General features: G+C 37.4%; 1 protein-coding gene across 1 annotated transcript in view; it reads right to left on the reverse strand.

The window, feature by feature from the left end:
- Positions 1-467: 467 nt before the first annotated feature.
- LOC136872724 (uncharacterized) overlaps positions 468-16,880 on the reverse strand; it is a 201,091-nt gene continuing 184,678 nt past the window's right edge. The window contains exon 9 of the mRNA XM_068227512.1: positions 468-522. The gene's annotated coding sequence lies outside the window, so the exon portion shown is untranslated. The remainder of the gene's footprint in view (positions 523-16,880) is intronic.

Genomic DNA, 16,880 nt, shown 5'->3' on the forward strand with positions numbered 1-16,880 from the left:
ATGAAGATTACACGTACACTATTATAATACTATCGAAATGAAATATAATCACACCAACAAGGAATATACAACCTACTACCTACCCTAATGTACGGGGTTCGAGCTTGAGGCCTAGCTCTTTATTACCAAGAATTTTCCTACCATAAACTAACCTGTTGGCTGACGGCCCCCCTGTTCCTATCTAAATTTAAATGACATGCTTGAAACAGAATTGGAAAGCTCTGACCTTATATGATTGATGACATGACGGAGCGGCCCTTCCTGTGGACCACTGAATTTACCACATCATGACAAACTGCGACGCTTGCAGCAGATACTGGTGAACGACTGGAGCCATACTATCTTGCGTGAATCCTTCTTGCTGCTCCTTAGATGGTTGGAAGATGTCCCCTTCGATGTCGTGCTGATCAGGTACGCCCAACGTTCCTGTGTCGATCCCCGATGTCGTGCCGGCTTCAGCTCCCGTTGTGGCTTCCTCGCAATGATGATGTGGTAGCTCGTACCGGCTTGATGCAGGGGTAACTGAAAACAAATTTACTTATTACAGACTGTCCAGACTCGATGCCTGTTTCCACTAATATCGTGCCTCACACGTTACATTGACCAAGTCTTGTTCTGAATTTTAAACCTGGTACACTATAGTTTCTTCATCACTCATAGTAACACTGTTATTTTATTCTTTCACTCGGACAACATGTCGTAGTATCAGAACTACCCTGAGCCTACATTTATTCTAGCATTACGTCAGTTACAACTTGACCTCACAGAAATATGAAGCTACTAGTTCATCAGTCTATTATAGGCAGTACCTCACCTCACCATAGCCGATCAACACAGGTAATATCAAGAATTCAGCTGAATATGCAGGTTAATTACTTACTTTCTTGCAGATTCAGTAGTGCTAGTTGTATGTGCAGCTCGAAGATAAAACGTTGTTCTAGGTGCCGACTCGCAGCATGACGACTTCGTTCAAGCAGCCTTACGGTCAGAGAATGAGGCTGACGTGCCAGGCGGCTCTGCATTTATAATCAGGTTGGCGTAGCCACGCAGCTTGATCGCGTGTAGGATACGTGCGCCCGCGACTCGAAGTTTTCCCGCACAAAGCACGTCAAGTACCCTACTTAACGAATGCATTTATGATTACAGCCATATTGCATATCAAAATTTAGCATAAATTATGCAGGTTGCAATTCTTGTATCAGATCCGATGCATCTCTTTCGTAACCAAAGATATTAATTTAATTCCTTCTTCCCTCCGAAAGTTAGTTTGCCGGGATCCGGGGAGCGTCCCCAATCTTCATTAAGAGGCTTGGCTTGGGACATAAATCCCTTGAATGAGGCTCTAGAAATTTTCATAATGAGGCTCTAGCTCTCTCCCCACGCGAACGCTTCTTCTGGAATCTTTTATGAAATAAACTATAAGACAATGACTTCCTTGGTGGTCTTAGGTAATCCCAATATCTAATAATAAAATCCATACTATTGGTCCATGAACTGTATGGTTCAGCATGCTCTACCGAATTTTGTTATTTTTTTCCTTAAAAAGCAACTGGCACTCAAACAAATGTTATGTATATTGTGTGAAAGAGATGAAGGTATAAGAATAGTGGTTGGAGTAGCCATAACGTGTCGCCTGCAACATACATGGATCAGTTCTTTTAATGAGTATGCACATGTTAAATTCACCGAGTAATGTTAGGAAGGTCATTTTGTTGAATTTTGTATTTAAGGGGTAATGTTAGAGGAAGTGCAAGGGGAAATAGCTTTGAGATCGCGAAAAATAAGTAGGAAACTGAAGATGGACAAGGATAGCAATATGCAGTCAGGTGATGAGGTTGATGTTATTGTGTCCAAGGAAATTTTTTATTGTTTTTTTTTTACGTCGTACCGACACAGATAGGTCTTATGGCGACGATGGGATAGGATAGACCTAGGAATGTGAAGGAAGCGGCCGTGGCCTTAATCAATGTACAGCCCCAGCATTTGCCTGGTGTGAAAATGGGAAACCACGGAAAACCATCTTCAGGGCTGCCGACAGTGGGGTCCGAACCCACTATCTCCCGATTACTGGATACTGGCCACACTTAAGCGACTGCAGCTATCGAGCTCGGTTCCAAGGAAATCCAAGGTGGTAACATGAATAGGAAGTTGGTGACTAAGGTGGGACCTGCTGAAAGCCAGAAAATAGTAGAAACTGAGGAAAACGCTGTCACGCAAGATCAAAGTAAAGGGGAGATTGACCTTGGTTTATTCAATTTGTTGATGTCCAAAATGACTGAGCAGAATAATATCATTAGTGAGAAAATTGAATCTCAGAATAATATTAGGAGTGAGAAAATTGAAGCGGTCATTAGTGAGAAAATTAAATCTCAGAATAATATTATGAGTGGGAAAATTGGAACCCAAGAGTAATGCCGTAAATAGTATTAATAAGAAGATTGATGATGTTAGTAATAAGATAGATCATACGGTGTTAGAAATGAGTAAGCAAATTAATAATTTAGAAAGTAAGGTAAATAGGGAGTGTAGTGACATCAGAGCTTAGATGGAACTGTGTCGGAGCAATCTCCATACGGAAATTGAGCAAGTTAGTGAGACGTGCATCAAACAAGGGCATAAGATTGATGAATTAGGCACCAAGATCGAGTCGAATAAGGGGGAAATCAATGAGTTAGTGGAAGAAAGGTTTGAAAAGATAACCAATACAGTGGGGCAAGAAACTAAGAAATGTATTAGTAGGGTAGAACATGTGCAAAAGGAAACTTGGAGAAGTAGGGGATCTAGGGAGTGAGCAGAAATCATTATCACAGAAGGTGAGAGAATCGGAAGAAAAGTTACAGGAGAAATTAAGAAAAATTGAAGAAAAGGTTGAGGAAACATTGGAAGAAAAAATTCGGAGTTGCCAGAGAGTACTCCAGCAAGAAATGCGCGATAGTAGAAATGTACGTGAAATAATTGTAAATAATGGTTTAAAATCACTAGAGATCATGATATACCTAAGTTTTCTGGGAAAGAATTCAACCCGATGGAATTTATGAGAGTAGCAGAGAAGACATTTGCTGTTCAATTAAGGGACAACATTATTAGCTGGGAAACTGTATTGGAGATCTTATCTAATGCTTTCGTAGGAGAGACTAAGTCTTGGTTTCAGGTATATAAAAGCTCGATGTCTAGTCTAACTGAATTTAACCCTTTGGCACTCAGCCTACATGCAGGGGTTTGCTCGAAGACACTCAGACTAATTTCTGTCATTTTTCAAACCAAATTACAAAAAATCAACACGTAAACAGTTTTAACACACATTAAAATAAATTAAATCACACTAATACAGGAAACTGAGCATTTCGGAAATGAATTTACCTAGGACGTATTGTTATTGGTAAAATAAAAAAATTATTACATTTTGAAAATAAATTTAAAAAAATGATTGTTAGTTTTCAATGACTAAAAAATCAGACATTATTGCGTCTTCCTTCTTTACACTTAGATGTGAAAGAAAGAATATTTAATTCTAAATAATTTGATATAAATATGGTGTGTGTACTGCAATTCACTCATGAAGCATGTCAAAAGAGTTATTCACTGTACATGGAACGGTCATCGATGTCAGGTCCTCGCGGTCCGATGCACGGTGAGCAGCTGTGACTGTGTCATTTGCCACATAATGGGAATGACTTTCGGCAAAGAAGGTCATTATTACTGTCTAAATCATCTGAAAATTCAAGGATATCGGCCTCATTCAGCCTTGAATATGGCCTAGCCATTACGATAAAAAGATGACGCAAGCACGTGCAACAACGGAGTTAAGAAAAGGAGTAAAATTATAGTTCGCAAAGTATAACAAACACACGATATACCAACGAAACAAAACATACTCTAAACTAAACTCATATCAAAATCAAATTGCTGTATTCATAAGGCAACCAAAACAGATCCACACAATAACAACTTCAAATAACCACAACATAAACATTCACGGTCAACAGATTTAATTTGTCGAAAATAAAAATATTTTGTAGGGCTGGTGGATATGTCTGTAGAGTAAAACGCAAATTCAACGCTTTAAGGTACCGTCACGATCAACTGTTACGATTTAACAGCCACGCAAATGACCAAAATCCCTAAATAGGACAGAGCCGATGTATGGCGCCGTGAGCTTTCTCACCATAACCACGCGCGCCAATAGATCGGCGTGCTGAGTGCGAAAGGGTTAAGGAGAAATTCATAACTAAATTTTGGAAAGGTGTTCAGAGAGAGAGAGATAGAGAGAGAGAGTAATAGTAATGTTTGGCAGGTATAATTCTTACGAGGGTGTTAGAATGACAGAATATTTTTTGGCTCATGTTTTGGTGTGGAGAAATTTAGAATGCATTGGACCTGAGGCTGATATCGTTAGACTTATGGCAAAGCACTATCCTGATAGAATAAGAGAAGCTGTTTGTATGGAAAGAGTGGAGACTATTAAGGAAATGGAAATTTTGTTGGAAAGTTTTGATGCTTTAGGTAGTAGCCTGAAATATAGGAGGACACAAAATAGGAATGTGGAAGCAAGGGGTAACCAATCTAATAATCAGGACAGGCCTATAAATAATCGTAACTACAGAAGAGAATATCAGGAGAGACCTAATAATAATAATTTCCACAGGGAGAGAAATTATCAAAATAGTTTGGAACATTTCAGGACTGGGAGGCGTGATTATGGAAATCAACCAGAAACTGGGAGGCGGGAGAATACAGGCCATAATAATAATAGTAATGTAGCTAGAGGTAATAGGCAACAGGGGAGGCCCAATGAGGTGTGTAACCAACACGTTGTAACCGAACCTAGTAATTTAAACGTGCAACGGGCTGTATAAACAGGTCACCGAGACAGTCCGTAAATGGCGAGTTCACGTATAAGGTAGATAAGTCAATTAATGTCGACCAGCCTATAGTTGTAAGTGAACATGATTGTGACCTAAGTAGCAATAATTCAAATGTTTTAAGTGACGACGTAATTGTAGAAAATAAATTTTATAAGTGTAATTTAAATTTTGATATAAGGTAAGATTTGTTAAGTGATCTAATATTATGTAATGAGGATAATTTAAGTAGTGTTACTGTTACACCGATGATTGAACTGCTGATATGGGGCAGGAAAGTTAAGATTTTGTTGGACTCTGGTCGTGAGAAGTCATGCGTAAATTCCAAGCTGTATGAATAAGTTTCGAGAGAGAAGTATGTGGCGGAAATTCCAGTAAGGAATGCATTCTTCGTAACAGCTGTTGGAAACAAGTCTCAGAGGGTGAATAAACAAATAGCTGTCCCCATTAACATAAGTGGAGAATGTATTTTCCAGTCATGTTTAGTTGTAGCCAATTTAGTTGTAGCCAATTTAGTTTATGCCGTTATTTTAGGTACCGACTGGTTAACGTGTCACAAGACTAAATTGGATGAATTTGAGCTTGGTGACAAGGTTTTACTCAGGGTGCCCCTGCCGTCATCAGCTGAGGCTGGTCAATTTTCTTTTTCTTGTTATATCAGGGATACTTCACCATAGTGAAACGGATTGGGAAATGTGCTTATTCATTAGAAGACAAGGAAGGAAAGATCGTAGGCACATACAATATCAGAAATCTTAAGAAATATATCATGTGAGTTTGTTGATTCTCATTACTATGTTAATTCACCATGTTTTATGAAGCTGGCATTGCGAACAGGACTTCAGTGAAATTGGCGTGTGTTGTGATATTAAGTGAAGCACGGCAGTGCAATAAACTCCAGTGCTTGGAGAAAGTGTATATAATGAAATGTCTGAGAATTACTTTTGGACACTAAATGAACGTTTGAAACGACCGAAGTGGAAAAGAAATGTAATCTCTGTATGTAAATAATACTGTATAATCAAAGTGAAAATGATATTTGATCTATGTTTTACATGTGTAACAATGAACATCCAGATGGATAATACTATGTATCCAATTTGTAAACGGCATTTTTATACATGTATCTATAGTGTACTTGATTTCAGATGATTATGTATATATTTCATGAATCAATCGATTCATTTAATCGATTATTTCATGAGGGAGGCGTTCTGTAACCGTACTACAGGGTTACAGATTCCATTCAGTATTTATTATTATTAACTCGATTCATTAGATTTGATATTCTGTTTCTCATCATTTAGACTGTAATAATTAGGTATCATGCATATTATTGTATTTAATCATAGGTTAAGTGAAATTTGTTTGTAATTATTCTGTATATTAATAAGTGAGATTTGTTGGTTTTAAATAGTCATGCTGCGGCTTGTAACTTTGGCTAGATGAGCTGGCATAGTATTTTGCAATCGAGGCTATGTTTAACCAAGAATGTATTGAGCAAGTAGGTTTCTCGCTGACACATGCAAGGTAGTCATCCGTAGTCCGCGTAGGCAAGCTTATACGACTCATGACTGATGACATCAGTGCGTGGGCACGTGATTTTGACCAAGTGTCTGTATTCGCCAGCTACGGTATGTTGAGGTGGAAGGGATGACCAGAGAGTAGGGAGAGGAGGGGTCATCACAAGGTTATAAAAGTCGATGCAACGGTGGTGTGAGCTATCAGATGGATGGAAGAAGTGAAGGAAGAGTGATGGTCAGTCGTCTTAGTGTGGTGGTCAAAGCTAAGAGGTGTGTTTGAAGAGGTTTTGGAATCATCGAAGAGGTCTACGAGTGGTGGTTGTATCCAAGTAGAGACTGGTACTATGCTGATAGTGAAACATCATTTACTTGTGAGGATGGACTTCACAAGGTGTTCCAATAATATTTTCCAATTCATTACAATCTATTGAGTAAACGTAACTACATTGGAGCTTACTACACTCGTATGGGGAATGTAGGTCAACTCCCAGTTACAGAAGAAGATAACAGCAGACGGCTCCCGACTTCAGCTCATTGGTTTTTCCAGGAATTTCAAGTTCAACAGCGGTGTGAGCAGACATCAGGTAATTAAAGCATCAGACATGTTATGCATTAATAACATGAAGAAGAATGAAATCAGCGGCGATATCATATTTCACTTCAAGTTCATGCCAATAGCTTTCTTTGTTTAGATTAAATTTTCTCTGATTGTAACAGCAGATCTCACAAGCTACTTGCTTCACGTCGCACCAACACAGATAGGTCTTATGGCGACGATGGGATGGGAAAGGCCTAGGAGTTGGAAGGAAGCGGCCACGGCTTTAATTAAGATACAGCCCCAGCATTTGCCTGGTGTGAAAATGGGAAACCATGGAAAACCATTTTCAGGGCTGCCGACAGTGGGGCTCGAACCCACGATCTCCCGGATGCAAGCTCACAGCCGTGCGCCTCTACGCGCACGGCCAACTCACCCGGTTCTTGTTAAATTGAAATACGTCAATGTTCATTGTGACAAATTATAGTCATAAACTCAGTTTTATTTTAATTATAATAAGCGATTCTGTTTCCAAGTACAATCCTCAATTGTGGAAATGCAACCGTAATCTAATATTGTCCTGATCCATATCCCTGTATATTGCCAGATGTGAGTTTAGATAGATAGATAAAGCCTTTATTTTCTGTGGCGAAGTTAGGGCTCTTGGCCCTTTCTTACACTTAACCACACACATATTATTATTCCATATAATGACATTGATTAATTTAAAATACCAAGAACTACAAATAACACTAATTTTTAAGACAAAAATATGAATATATACACGCAAAGAAGAAAGAAAAAGTAACTGCCTACATAATACAGGTTTGAAAAAGAATTCAATACACAACAAAAGAAATACGAATGTAAAAAATACTAGTAAGCTTAATAAAAATATTAAATGAAATTTAGCTGAATGTATCCTTGCATGACTAGATCTAAGTTAAAAGACTGTACTTACTACTAGCTATTTTTAGGCTACTCCTACTTCGTAAATACAACATGGATGTTTTTAATTTAATTTAAATTATCATATTAAACCAATATTTAATTTATTGTGCAATAATCTCATATCATTTTCACACACAATCACTCGTTCCACTCATACAGGTACTGTACCTTGCTGGAAGCACTTAACGAGGAACTGCTGGTAGGAGGTTTTAAATATACTTTTTGATGCAGCATCCTTGATGTCTTTGGGAAGAGCATTCCACCATCCCGAAGCGGTGATAGTAAATGATCGATGGTATGTGGTTGTTCGGTGGACAGGTATTTCTAGGAGGGACACAGAGCGAGTATCATGGAGATGTAAAGAACCAAGGTGACGAAAATTACTGGAGAGATAAGCAGGGATGTCTTCCGAAAGTACCTGGTACACAAGAGTATTTGCATGTAGTTTACGCCTGTCTAGTCGTAACCAAGATAACTGTTTATAGTAGGGAGAAACTCGAGCGTCATACCGTAAATCCATAGCATATCTAAGACAAGCATTTTGAGTGCGTTGTAGTTTCAAGCTTAATTCATTTGTTATATCCGTAAGAATTACATCACAGTAGTCAAAAATGGGAAATAATAATGACCGAACAAGTTACCGTTTTAAGGGGTGCAAGCCACAATAAACCGTTTTGCAGATATTCTTAACTTGCGCTGACCAGTTTAGAGTTTCTGTTATAATAACACCAAGGTTAGAAACTGTTTCACAATAAGGTATAACAATATTATTTAAAGTTACGGGAGGAATGCAATTTTGTTTTAAAATGTGAAGATTTTTTATCACCTCGCCTTGAGATAAGAGGTATGCTCTACCGAATTTTGTTTTATTCTTAAAAAGCAACTGGTGGTCAAACAAATGTTATGTATATTGTGTGAAAGAGATGAAGGTATAAGAATAGTGGTTGGAGTAGCCACATTACATTAACCCGCACTAGTCGAATGCCCTCTAACATTTCATTTATTTTCTCTGTTGCTGTTTATTCTCTTCTTGAATATCTGTACAGATTTTGGAAAAGGATCAAACACTACCCCTGGTAAACTGTTCCACTCCTTCACACCCTTCGCAATGAATGAAAATTTACCCCATTCGCTTCTGTTAAAATTCCTTCTAATTTTATATTTGTGGTCAGTCCTGCCGATATAATTATTTTCCAACTGAAGCCTCTCACGGATATCTCCCCGTGCTTCTCCTGTATAGGCTCTATATAATCCTGCAAGTCTAGTTTCCTCCCTTCTCTTACTTAAAATTTTCCACCCAAGTTCCTTTAACATTTCTGATACACTACTATTTCTCCTGAAATCCCCTTTTACAAATCTTGCTGCTTTCCTCTGCACACTATTTCTTTTATTAGGTATTCTTGGTGAGGATCCCAGACACTATTTGCATATTCCAATAATGAACGGACCGTACTTAACCTGGATCCGCCCAAGATTGAATTTTTTGAGAATAAAATTGTAACTATTAGCGTTGGATACAGTGCGCGCGGTTACAATAATAAGAGTCCAAGAAGACTGTGTAGTTTGCCGTGCCATATATGGCACGCTGGGCGGATTCAGGTTAAGTAACTTTTCTCTTTTAATTCTTTGTTGTATCCTTTAAGTAGCCTCATTGTGACATGTAACGATCTGTATGCTTTCCCAACACTGTCATCCACATGACCCTTCCAGTGCAAATTACTTTCAAATGCACCCTTTGGGATAACTACCTCATCCAAAGTATATTCAAATTCAGTTTTAAAACTCCTGTCTGTAAATGTTGTAACAGTTGATTTGCCTCCATTAACCTTCATATTATTCTCTTCAACCCACTCTAGGTCCCTTTGTAATTCTGAACAATCCTCAATGTCATTTATTTCCCTATAAACAATTATGTCATCTGCATACAATCTTATTTTTGATGTTATATTATTCTCTAAACCATTTACGTATTTTAGGAAAAGTAACGGATCGATTATACTACCCTGCGCTATTCCCTTCCAAACTTTCTCTTCCTGCGATACATTATTTCCTACTTTGAGTTTCTGAACCCTTGAATTTAGAAGTGTTTTTATCCAACGTGTAACCCTTACGTCCAATCCTATTCCCTCCAATTTCTTTAATATAATTCCATGTTCCACTCTATCAAAGGCTTTGGAAAGATCTATGGCTATGCAATCTAACTGGCCTCCTGAATCTAACTGATCTGATATGTCCTGCTGAAATCCCACTAGTTGTGCCTCACAAGAAAATTTCTTGCTAAATCCATACTGGCTCCTCATGAACCACTTTTTATTATATCCTTCTGATGTACTTTGATATTAAACTCTCCAGTATTTTACAAACTATACTGGTCAGGCTGATTGGTCTGTAGTTCTCTGGTTTCCTTTTATTACCCTTTCCCTTATTGGTATTATTATAGATTCTTTCCATTCCTCTGGTATTATACTATTATTTATGTCATAGTCAAAGAGAAATTTTAAATAAGGCACTATGTACCACCCCATTGTCTTTAACACCTCCCCAGAACTTGTGTTCTGTATTGAAGTGGGATTACAGTAAATTAAAATTCTTTCAAGGTCCACCTGTTCAATACAATAACATTTTATTGTGATTCAATCACATGTCAAATGGTACTAGTTTCGGCATCTATGTGCCCATCAGCCTTTAAGTGCAAATTATACAATTATATACATATGCCTAAAACATCTAAAACACATTACTGTGATTATACATGAGATAAGTTAAAATTATGTTACAATTGAATGCTGTGATATAAAATTCTGGCAATTCGTTTTTTGTTATATAGTCCAGCCTGTGTACATCTGGGTTGAGTGAATTTGTGCTGTTTCATGCTGTCTATATGGGTGACAATTATTCACTTGATATTAGAAGGTTCCAGGGAAATTCAATTTGTCATGTAAGATCGTCATGGCAACTAATTTTTTTCTCACAAATGCGGGATCTATCAGACAAATGGAAATATACAGATTGGAGTGGCGAGCATAAAGTGCTGTGTAATGTATGAATAATGTCGAGCAGGTTTACCGGGTGTAGGATATAAAGTGAGGAAACTGTTAGCCATGAAATCCTTGTGCTACGTAATGTTTTTTCTCAGAGTGTACAGAAACCAAACAGTAAATCTTCAAAGTAGTCCTCTAGATTGTATACAGCACATTGACAGTGATGTGGAGACGTCAGATACCAGTCACCTCGCATTTGTGAATTTCGCAATCTCATGTTTTGCAGTGTTGACAATGTCCTCTCGTGTCCCAAACCACATCCCATGCAATAGTTGTCTCTCTCTCTTTGGGGATGAGGTCAAAATCACATGGAGACAGGCCCGGCGAATATGGCGGGTGTTCCAGTACTTCCCATCCCTGAAGTTGCCTTGTCACATCCATTCTGCACGGAGCCTGACTCACTACTACAGTATCATCGCCCTGTGAGTGATACCTGTCCAATACATCGCCATCTCGTGCTGTGTCCATGTACTGTGTGTGTCATATTTTCCAAGACATATGATCATTGTATTGTAGCACCGTGCACTTGCGAGGAAAAAAATAGTTGCAATGACTTATGCCCCAGCCCTCGTATAAATAGAGATGAATTCTCACTTCAATTTAAACCTGAAGATGAAATTAGCCAAGTTAGACATTGGAAGCAATGTATGGAAGTTACAAGAATCATTAAATGACGATTGACTCACCTTGAAGAGCATGTTGAACGTGTATGTTACACAGACGGAGCCAGATGGTGTGTGTGATAGCTAAGGTAGGCAGCGGTAAAGGAGGCGAGGGGAAGGAAGAAGAAGGGGCACCTGCGGGGGAATGGAACTAAGGCGGGGCGGAAGGATGGGGTAGTGGGGGTAATTGATAGGAGTGTGTATTGCGGATTGCTTGGAAAATCGAATTGTTTTTCGACAGTTTGATGTTTTTAAGCCATTTGAATGAAAGACAGAAAAGGATATTAGGTTTCTCATAAATTTCATTTAAATTTTAATTGGGGTTGAAGTACTGATCACAGTTAATGTAACAACTTTCAATAATATTTATAATGGGTCCCTTATTTTATGTTTGAAGAACTTCCATATCTTGTTCGATGTCGGTAAATGTCATGCATATATTGACCCATGGCGGAGAACTTGTTGTGCTTTATCGCGATGACATGTTCTGAATATCTAATTATAATGTTACGTCCTGTTTGACCCACATAAGAACTGCTGCATTCATTAGATTTTCCTCTGTATATTCCAGATTTGGAATAAATATTGGGGGTATTCATTGATGCAGAGTTGTGTAAAATTTCGGACGTTCTATTCTCAGTTTGAATAAACTTCTCACATGTTTCCGGAAAAGGTTGGTGATTTTGTGGACGTCATTGTAAGTGAAGGTGGTTGAAATAGGAGCTTTTTCTTTTTCTTTTATGAGATTGGTTTTAGGCCGGTACCTATATTTGTAGATTATTTGTTCTATAAACGGCCTGTTGTACCCATTGAACTTGGCAATTGCCCTTATGGTGTTAAGTTCATTATTAAGATCTTTCTTTGTCATGAGTATGGCAAAAGCTCGATAGACCATGCTATTATATGCTGCACATTTGTGCATTAGGGAATGTATGGAATCTTTGTGGATTGTGTTAGCAGTTTGTGTATGTTTCCTGTATATTTTGTAAGACAGACCAGAGAGATTTCTGATAACGGTTAGATCTAGAAAACTGATTGTCTTATTGATTTCTGACTCTAGTGTGAATTTAATGTATGGGTCAATACTATTCAAATCTCGAAGAGTGGAGTCCGCGTTCTTGATTAATTTATCCATAATGACGAATGTGTTGTCCACATATCTGGCCCATATGAGAATATTTGGAAAGTTGTTATTGTTGATTTTTGTGTGTTCTAAGTTATCTACATAAATATTAGTCAAAATTCCTGAAGAAGGTGTGTAACGGTTCAAATCCCGTTACAAGGTAATATCTGTATTTTATTATTATTATTATTGCATCTGTGATATTATTATTATTATGTCCATATTATTATTTTATCTGGGAGATTACTATTATTTTGTTATAATTCCCATTCAATTCAATTTTACAATGCTTGTCGCTTGCAGGATTGTACTTAGATGTATGCATATATACACGTGTGTGTAAAATAACACTCAATACATGTACAGTGAGAATTGTTATATATCAGATGTTGGATAGGACGTTATATTTTGCACTACTGGCGATTCTGCCAAGTCATTGCTACGTCATCGTATTTAGTTAGCACTGAGCTCACTTTCTTTGCGAAACCCAGCGAGCCGGCGGCGGTTTCACAACTATATGTAATATTTGCCGCGTTGTGGGAGTATGTCATTGTTATTTCTGGAGATTACGTAGCTGTGTCAACCAACGTCTATAAAAGGTGGGCGCATATTGTAGCGTCAATCATTACTTAAACGGAAGCAGTACAGTGAAGAAGTCAAAATGGATAAGTGAACAGTCATTAGTTAAACGGAAGCTGAACAGTGAAGAAGTCTACGAGATTAAGAGGCCTCAATGTATAATATAACTATTTATAATAGTTTATTTAAATCCGCCTTGATCAATACACTCATTAAATGAAAGAAACATTATTAATTAAACCATACATGTTTCGGGAAATCTCAACCATTCCCTTCATCAGTGGTTAGATCAAAGAATAACACAATATTAACCTATCATGGTTAAGTTTATTAACAATGAAGAGGCCTCAGTCGGTCAGTCAACGAGTGTGAACGAGAGATGGAGAAGACTCAGTGAGCCATTAATCATTGGTCATTGAGAGAGTGAGGCCAAAGGTTGGTCCGTCACTTAGTTGAAGACACGGACGCAAGGGAGGGATACCATATTGACTTACAAAGAAGTCAGATAATATGGAGAAGAAGCAGTAACAAGGATGTAGCACCAAGTTAGGCGTGACACATCTACAGTAAACACCAGATCAAAGGAATACGTCGTAATTACACTCAAAGTATTGAAGGTACAGTCAAGTGAATCAGTGAGGGAAATATTTCGTATAAATTGTTAAATGTCCGGTCAAGAAGAATTCAAATTCATGCCTAGTTTCTTTAAGACTCACTACTTTTTATATATTATTTAAAGAATATATTTTGTTCTATCAAACGAATTCATAGTTTTATTTCAATGACAGTAAAATATCTTAACCTCAAAATTAATGGGGAAACCGAACGCCAATCTCCTTTTCCCAGAACTTATATGGTATGTTGTAAAAAGTAAGCTTATTACCCCACACTCTAGAGATAGTCAAGAGTCTCATTCTATTATTGCTGCACTGAGTGGCAGCTGGCGCCCTTCAAATAACATATGTGTAAGTAAGCAGGTAAGAAGTAAGTGAGAGTACAAGGTCCGACGAGTGTGTATTTTATTTAATGAATATTAATTTTCAGATTTTCCATTTTAAATGCAGATATTTCATATTTTTCAAGTTAAAAGCAGTTTTTATATGTTTCAAAAGTTAGTCAGACAGTTAGGAATGTCTCAGGTGATCCCATCACCAGGCCATTCTGTTGATAGATAATTTTGTAGAAAACAAAGAAGTTATTGTTGATGATCAGTTTTAGAAGCTGAATGAAATCTTGTACTTCTAATTTACTGAGAGAACTGTATTTACTTAAATTGTTTTCAATGATTTTTGGAAGTTTAGAAATTGGTATGCACGGATACAGATTTTCTATGTGAAAGGAGTGGAGGGAGTGGTTAGGTTGTAGGTTAAATGCCTTAATTTCTCAATCAGTTCGGTAGTATTTTTAATGGATTTATTGGAGAGAAAGTGATAATTTTGGGTTAGGAGACTTTGAATGAATTGGGATGCTTTATAGAGTGGGCTGGGTCTATAGTTGATAATGTGTCGGATACGAATATTAGGTTTGTGAATTTTTGGAAGGGCTTTAACTGTAGGAAGGCTTGGATTCATGGTTACTAGCTTAGATTTTTCATGGTCTGTAAAAAGAAATAAGTTCTTTTAAGGTTTGTTTTAGTTGTCTGGATTTTTTTGGGTAGGGCCTTTCTAAATTATTTTAAATGTATTGTTATTGAAAAATTCTTTAGTTTTAGATACATAATCGGTTTCATTCATTACGACAGTGGCTTTACCTTCATCTGCCTTTGTGATTATTAAGTCATTATGTTTTATTTTCCTTTTAAGTTCTATGATTTGTTTGTGTTCAGAAATGGAATTGTCATCATTAGAGTTAGTGGAAATGGTTTTTCTGCTTCCGTTTTTAGCTGTGCCCATCTTATCTAGTTTCCTTTTTATTTCAAACCTAATTTTGTCGTGTTTCTCTAAAGGCATTTTATTTATTGTAGCTTCTGATTCTATAATCATGTTAATTATATTCATTTTATTCATGTTAGACCAGTTTTGGTTTGGGCCTTTTGATTTCCTTATTAAGGTTTACATTGGAAAGGTTAACCAGAGGGGGATGAAATTTCTTGATTATGTTTTTTGTCAAATTGATTTCTCTGGGTTGGTTTTCAAGTGGAAACTTATGCTTTTCCTTTTTCAAAGTGTTTAATTTTCTATCTAAAGTAAGTTGTTTTTGTGAAAGAATATCAAACAATTTGTTGTCAATTTGAGTTTCGTACAATTTATTATTCGAGAAGGATTTTTTCTTATGTAAGAAACAAATTTCGTTTTTCAGCCACATTTTGTTTGTTTGTTATTGAGTTTTGATCAAATGTGGTGCATAACGATGTTTTTTAATTGTTCCTTTCAAAAAGTTAGGTGTTAAATCGTGTGTAATACACTGCTTCAGGAAATTGATATCTTTGCCTAATTTGGCAACTTTAATTTTTTTAAGGCCCATATATTGATAGGCCTTTCTCTTTGCCCAGTAGGCCATTTCACTAATAGTTATGCATTTCATTGTGTTCCGTATTGAAGTGGGATTGCACAAAATTAAAATTCTTTCAAGGTCCACCTATAGGTCCACCTAATCAATACAATATTTTATTGTGATTCAATCACATGTCAAATGGTACTAGTTTCGGCACCTATGTGCCATCAGCCTTAAGTGCAAATTATAGAATTATATACATATGCCTAAAACATCTAACACATTTTAAAATGCATTACTGTGATGATACATGAGATAAATTAAAATTATGTTACAATTGAATGCTGTGATATAAAATTCTTAAAATTCCGGCAATTCGCTTTTTTGTTATACAGTCCAGCCTATGTACATCTGGGTTGAGTGAATTTCTGCTGTTTTATGCTGTCTATATGGGTGACAATTATTCACTTGATATTAGGAGGTTCCGGGGAAGTTCAATTTGTCATGTAAGATTGTGATATAGAGATGAATTCCCACTTCAATTTAAACCTGAAGAAGAAATTAGCCAAGTTAGACGCTGGAAGCAATGTATGGAAGTTACTAGAATCATTAGAGGATCCTCTAGACTTCCCTGGAACCACTTAATGTCAAGTGAATAAGTGTCACCCATATAGACAGCATAAAACAGAGCATAAATTCACTTAACCCGGATCTACACAGGCTGGACGAGATAACAAAAAACGAATTGCCAGAATTTTATATCACAGTATTCAATTGTTCTCTTAGCCTCTCTCATCTCAATTCTCGATTTCCTACCTACACGTGGTGCCCCTGTTAAGCCAGTGGAAGGTTGGGTAACAACCCCAGCGGTAAGCTGGGTCGGTGAGCAGAGTGGAATTGGGGGTCGGTGGAAGGCAACGGGAAACCACCACTGTTAATTTTCCCAAGACAACCTCATGGCTTTACTCAATCATAAATCAGTGTCCGGAGTAAGTCTCTCAGTCGGATCTCCGGGGGAGGGGGGATATGGTTGAGAAGAGCATCTGAACGTGCAAATCAATCCAAACCAACTTTGCGCGTAGTTAGAAAGATTGCAACCTTCCTCTTACAGACAGGAAAACTGGCTATCGTTGAAAGAGCAATGAGCCTACATGATCTGGACATACTTGGA

The sequence above is a fragment of the Anabrus simplex genome, chromosome 4, assembly GCF_040414725.1.
Source record: "Anabrus simplex isolate iqAnaSimp1 chromosome 4, ASM4041472v1, whole genome shotgun sequence".
NCBI classification, from domain to species: Eukaryota; Metazoa; Arthropoda; class Insecta; order Orthoptera; family Tettigoniidae; genus Anabrus; species Anabrus simplex.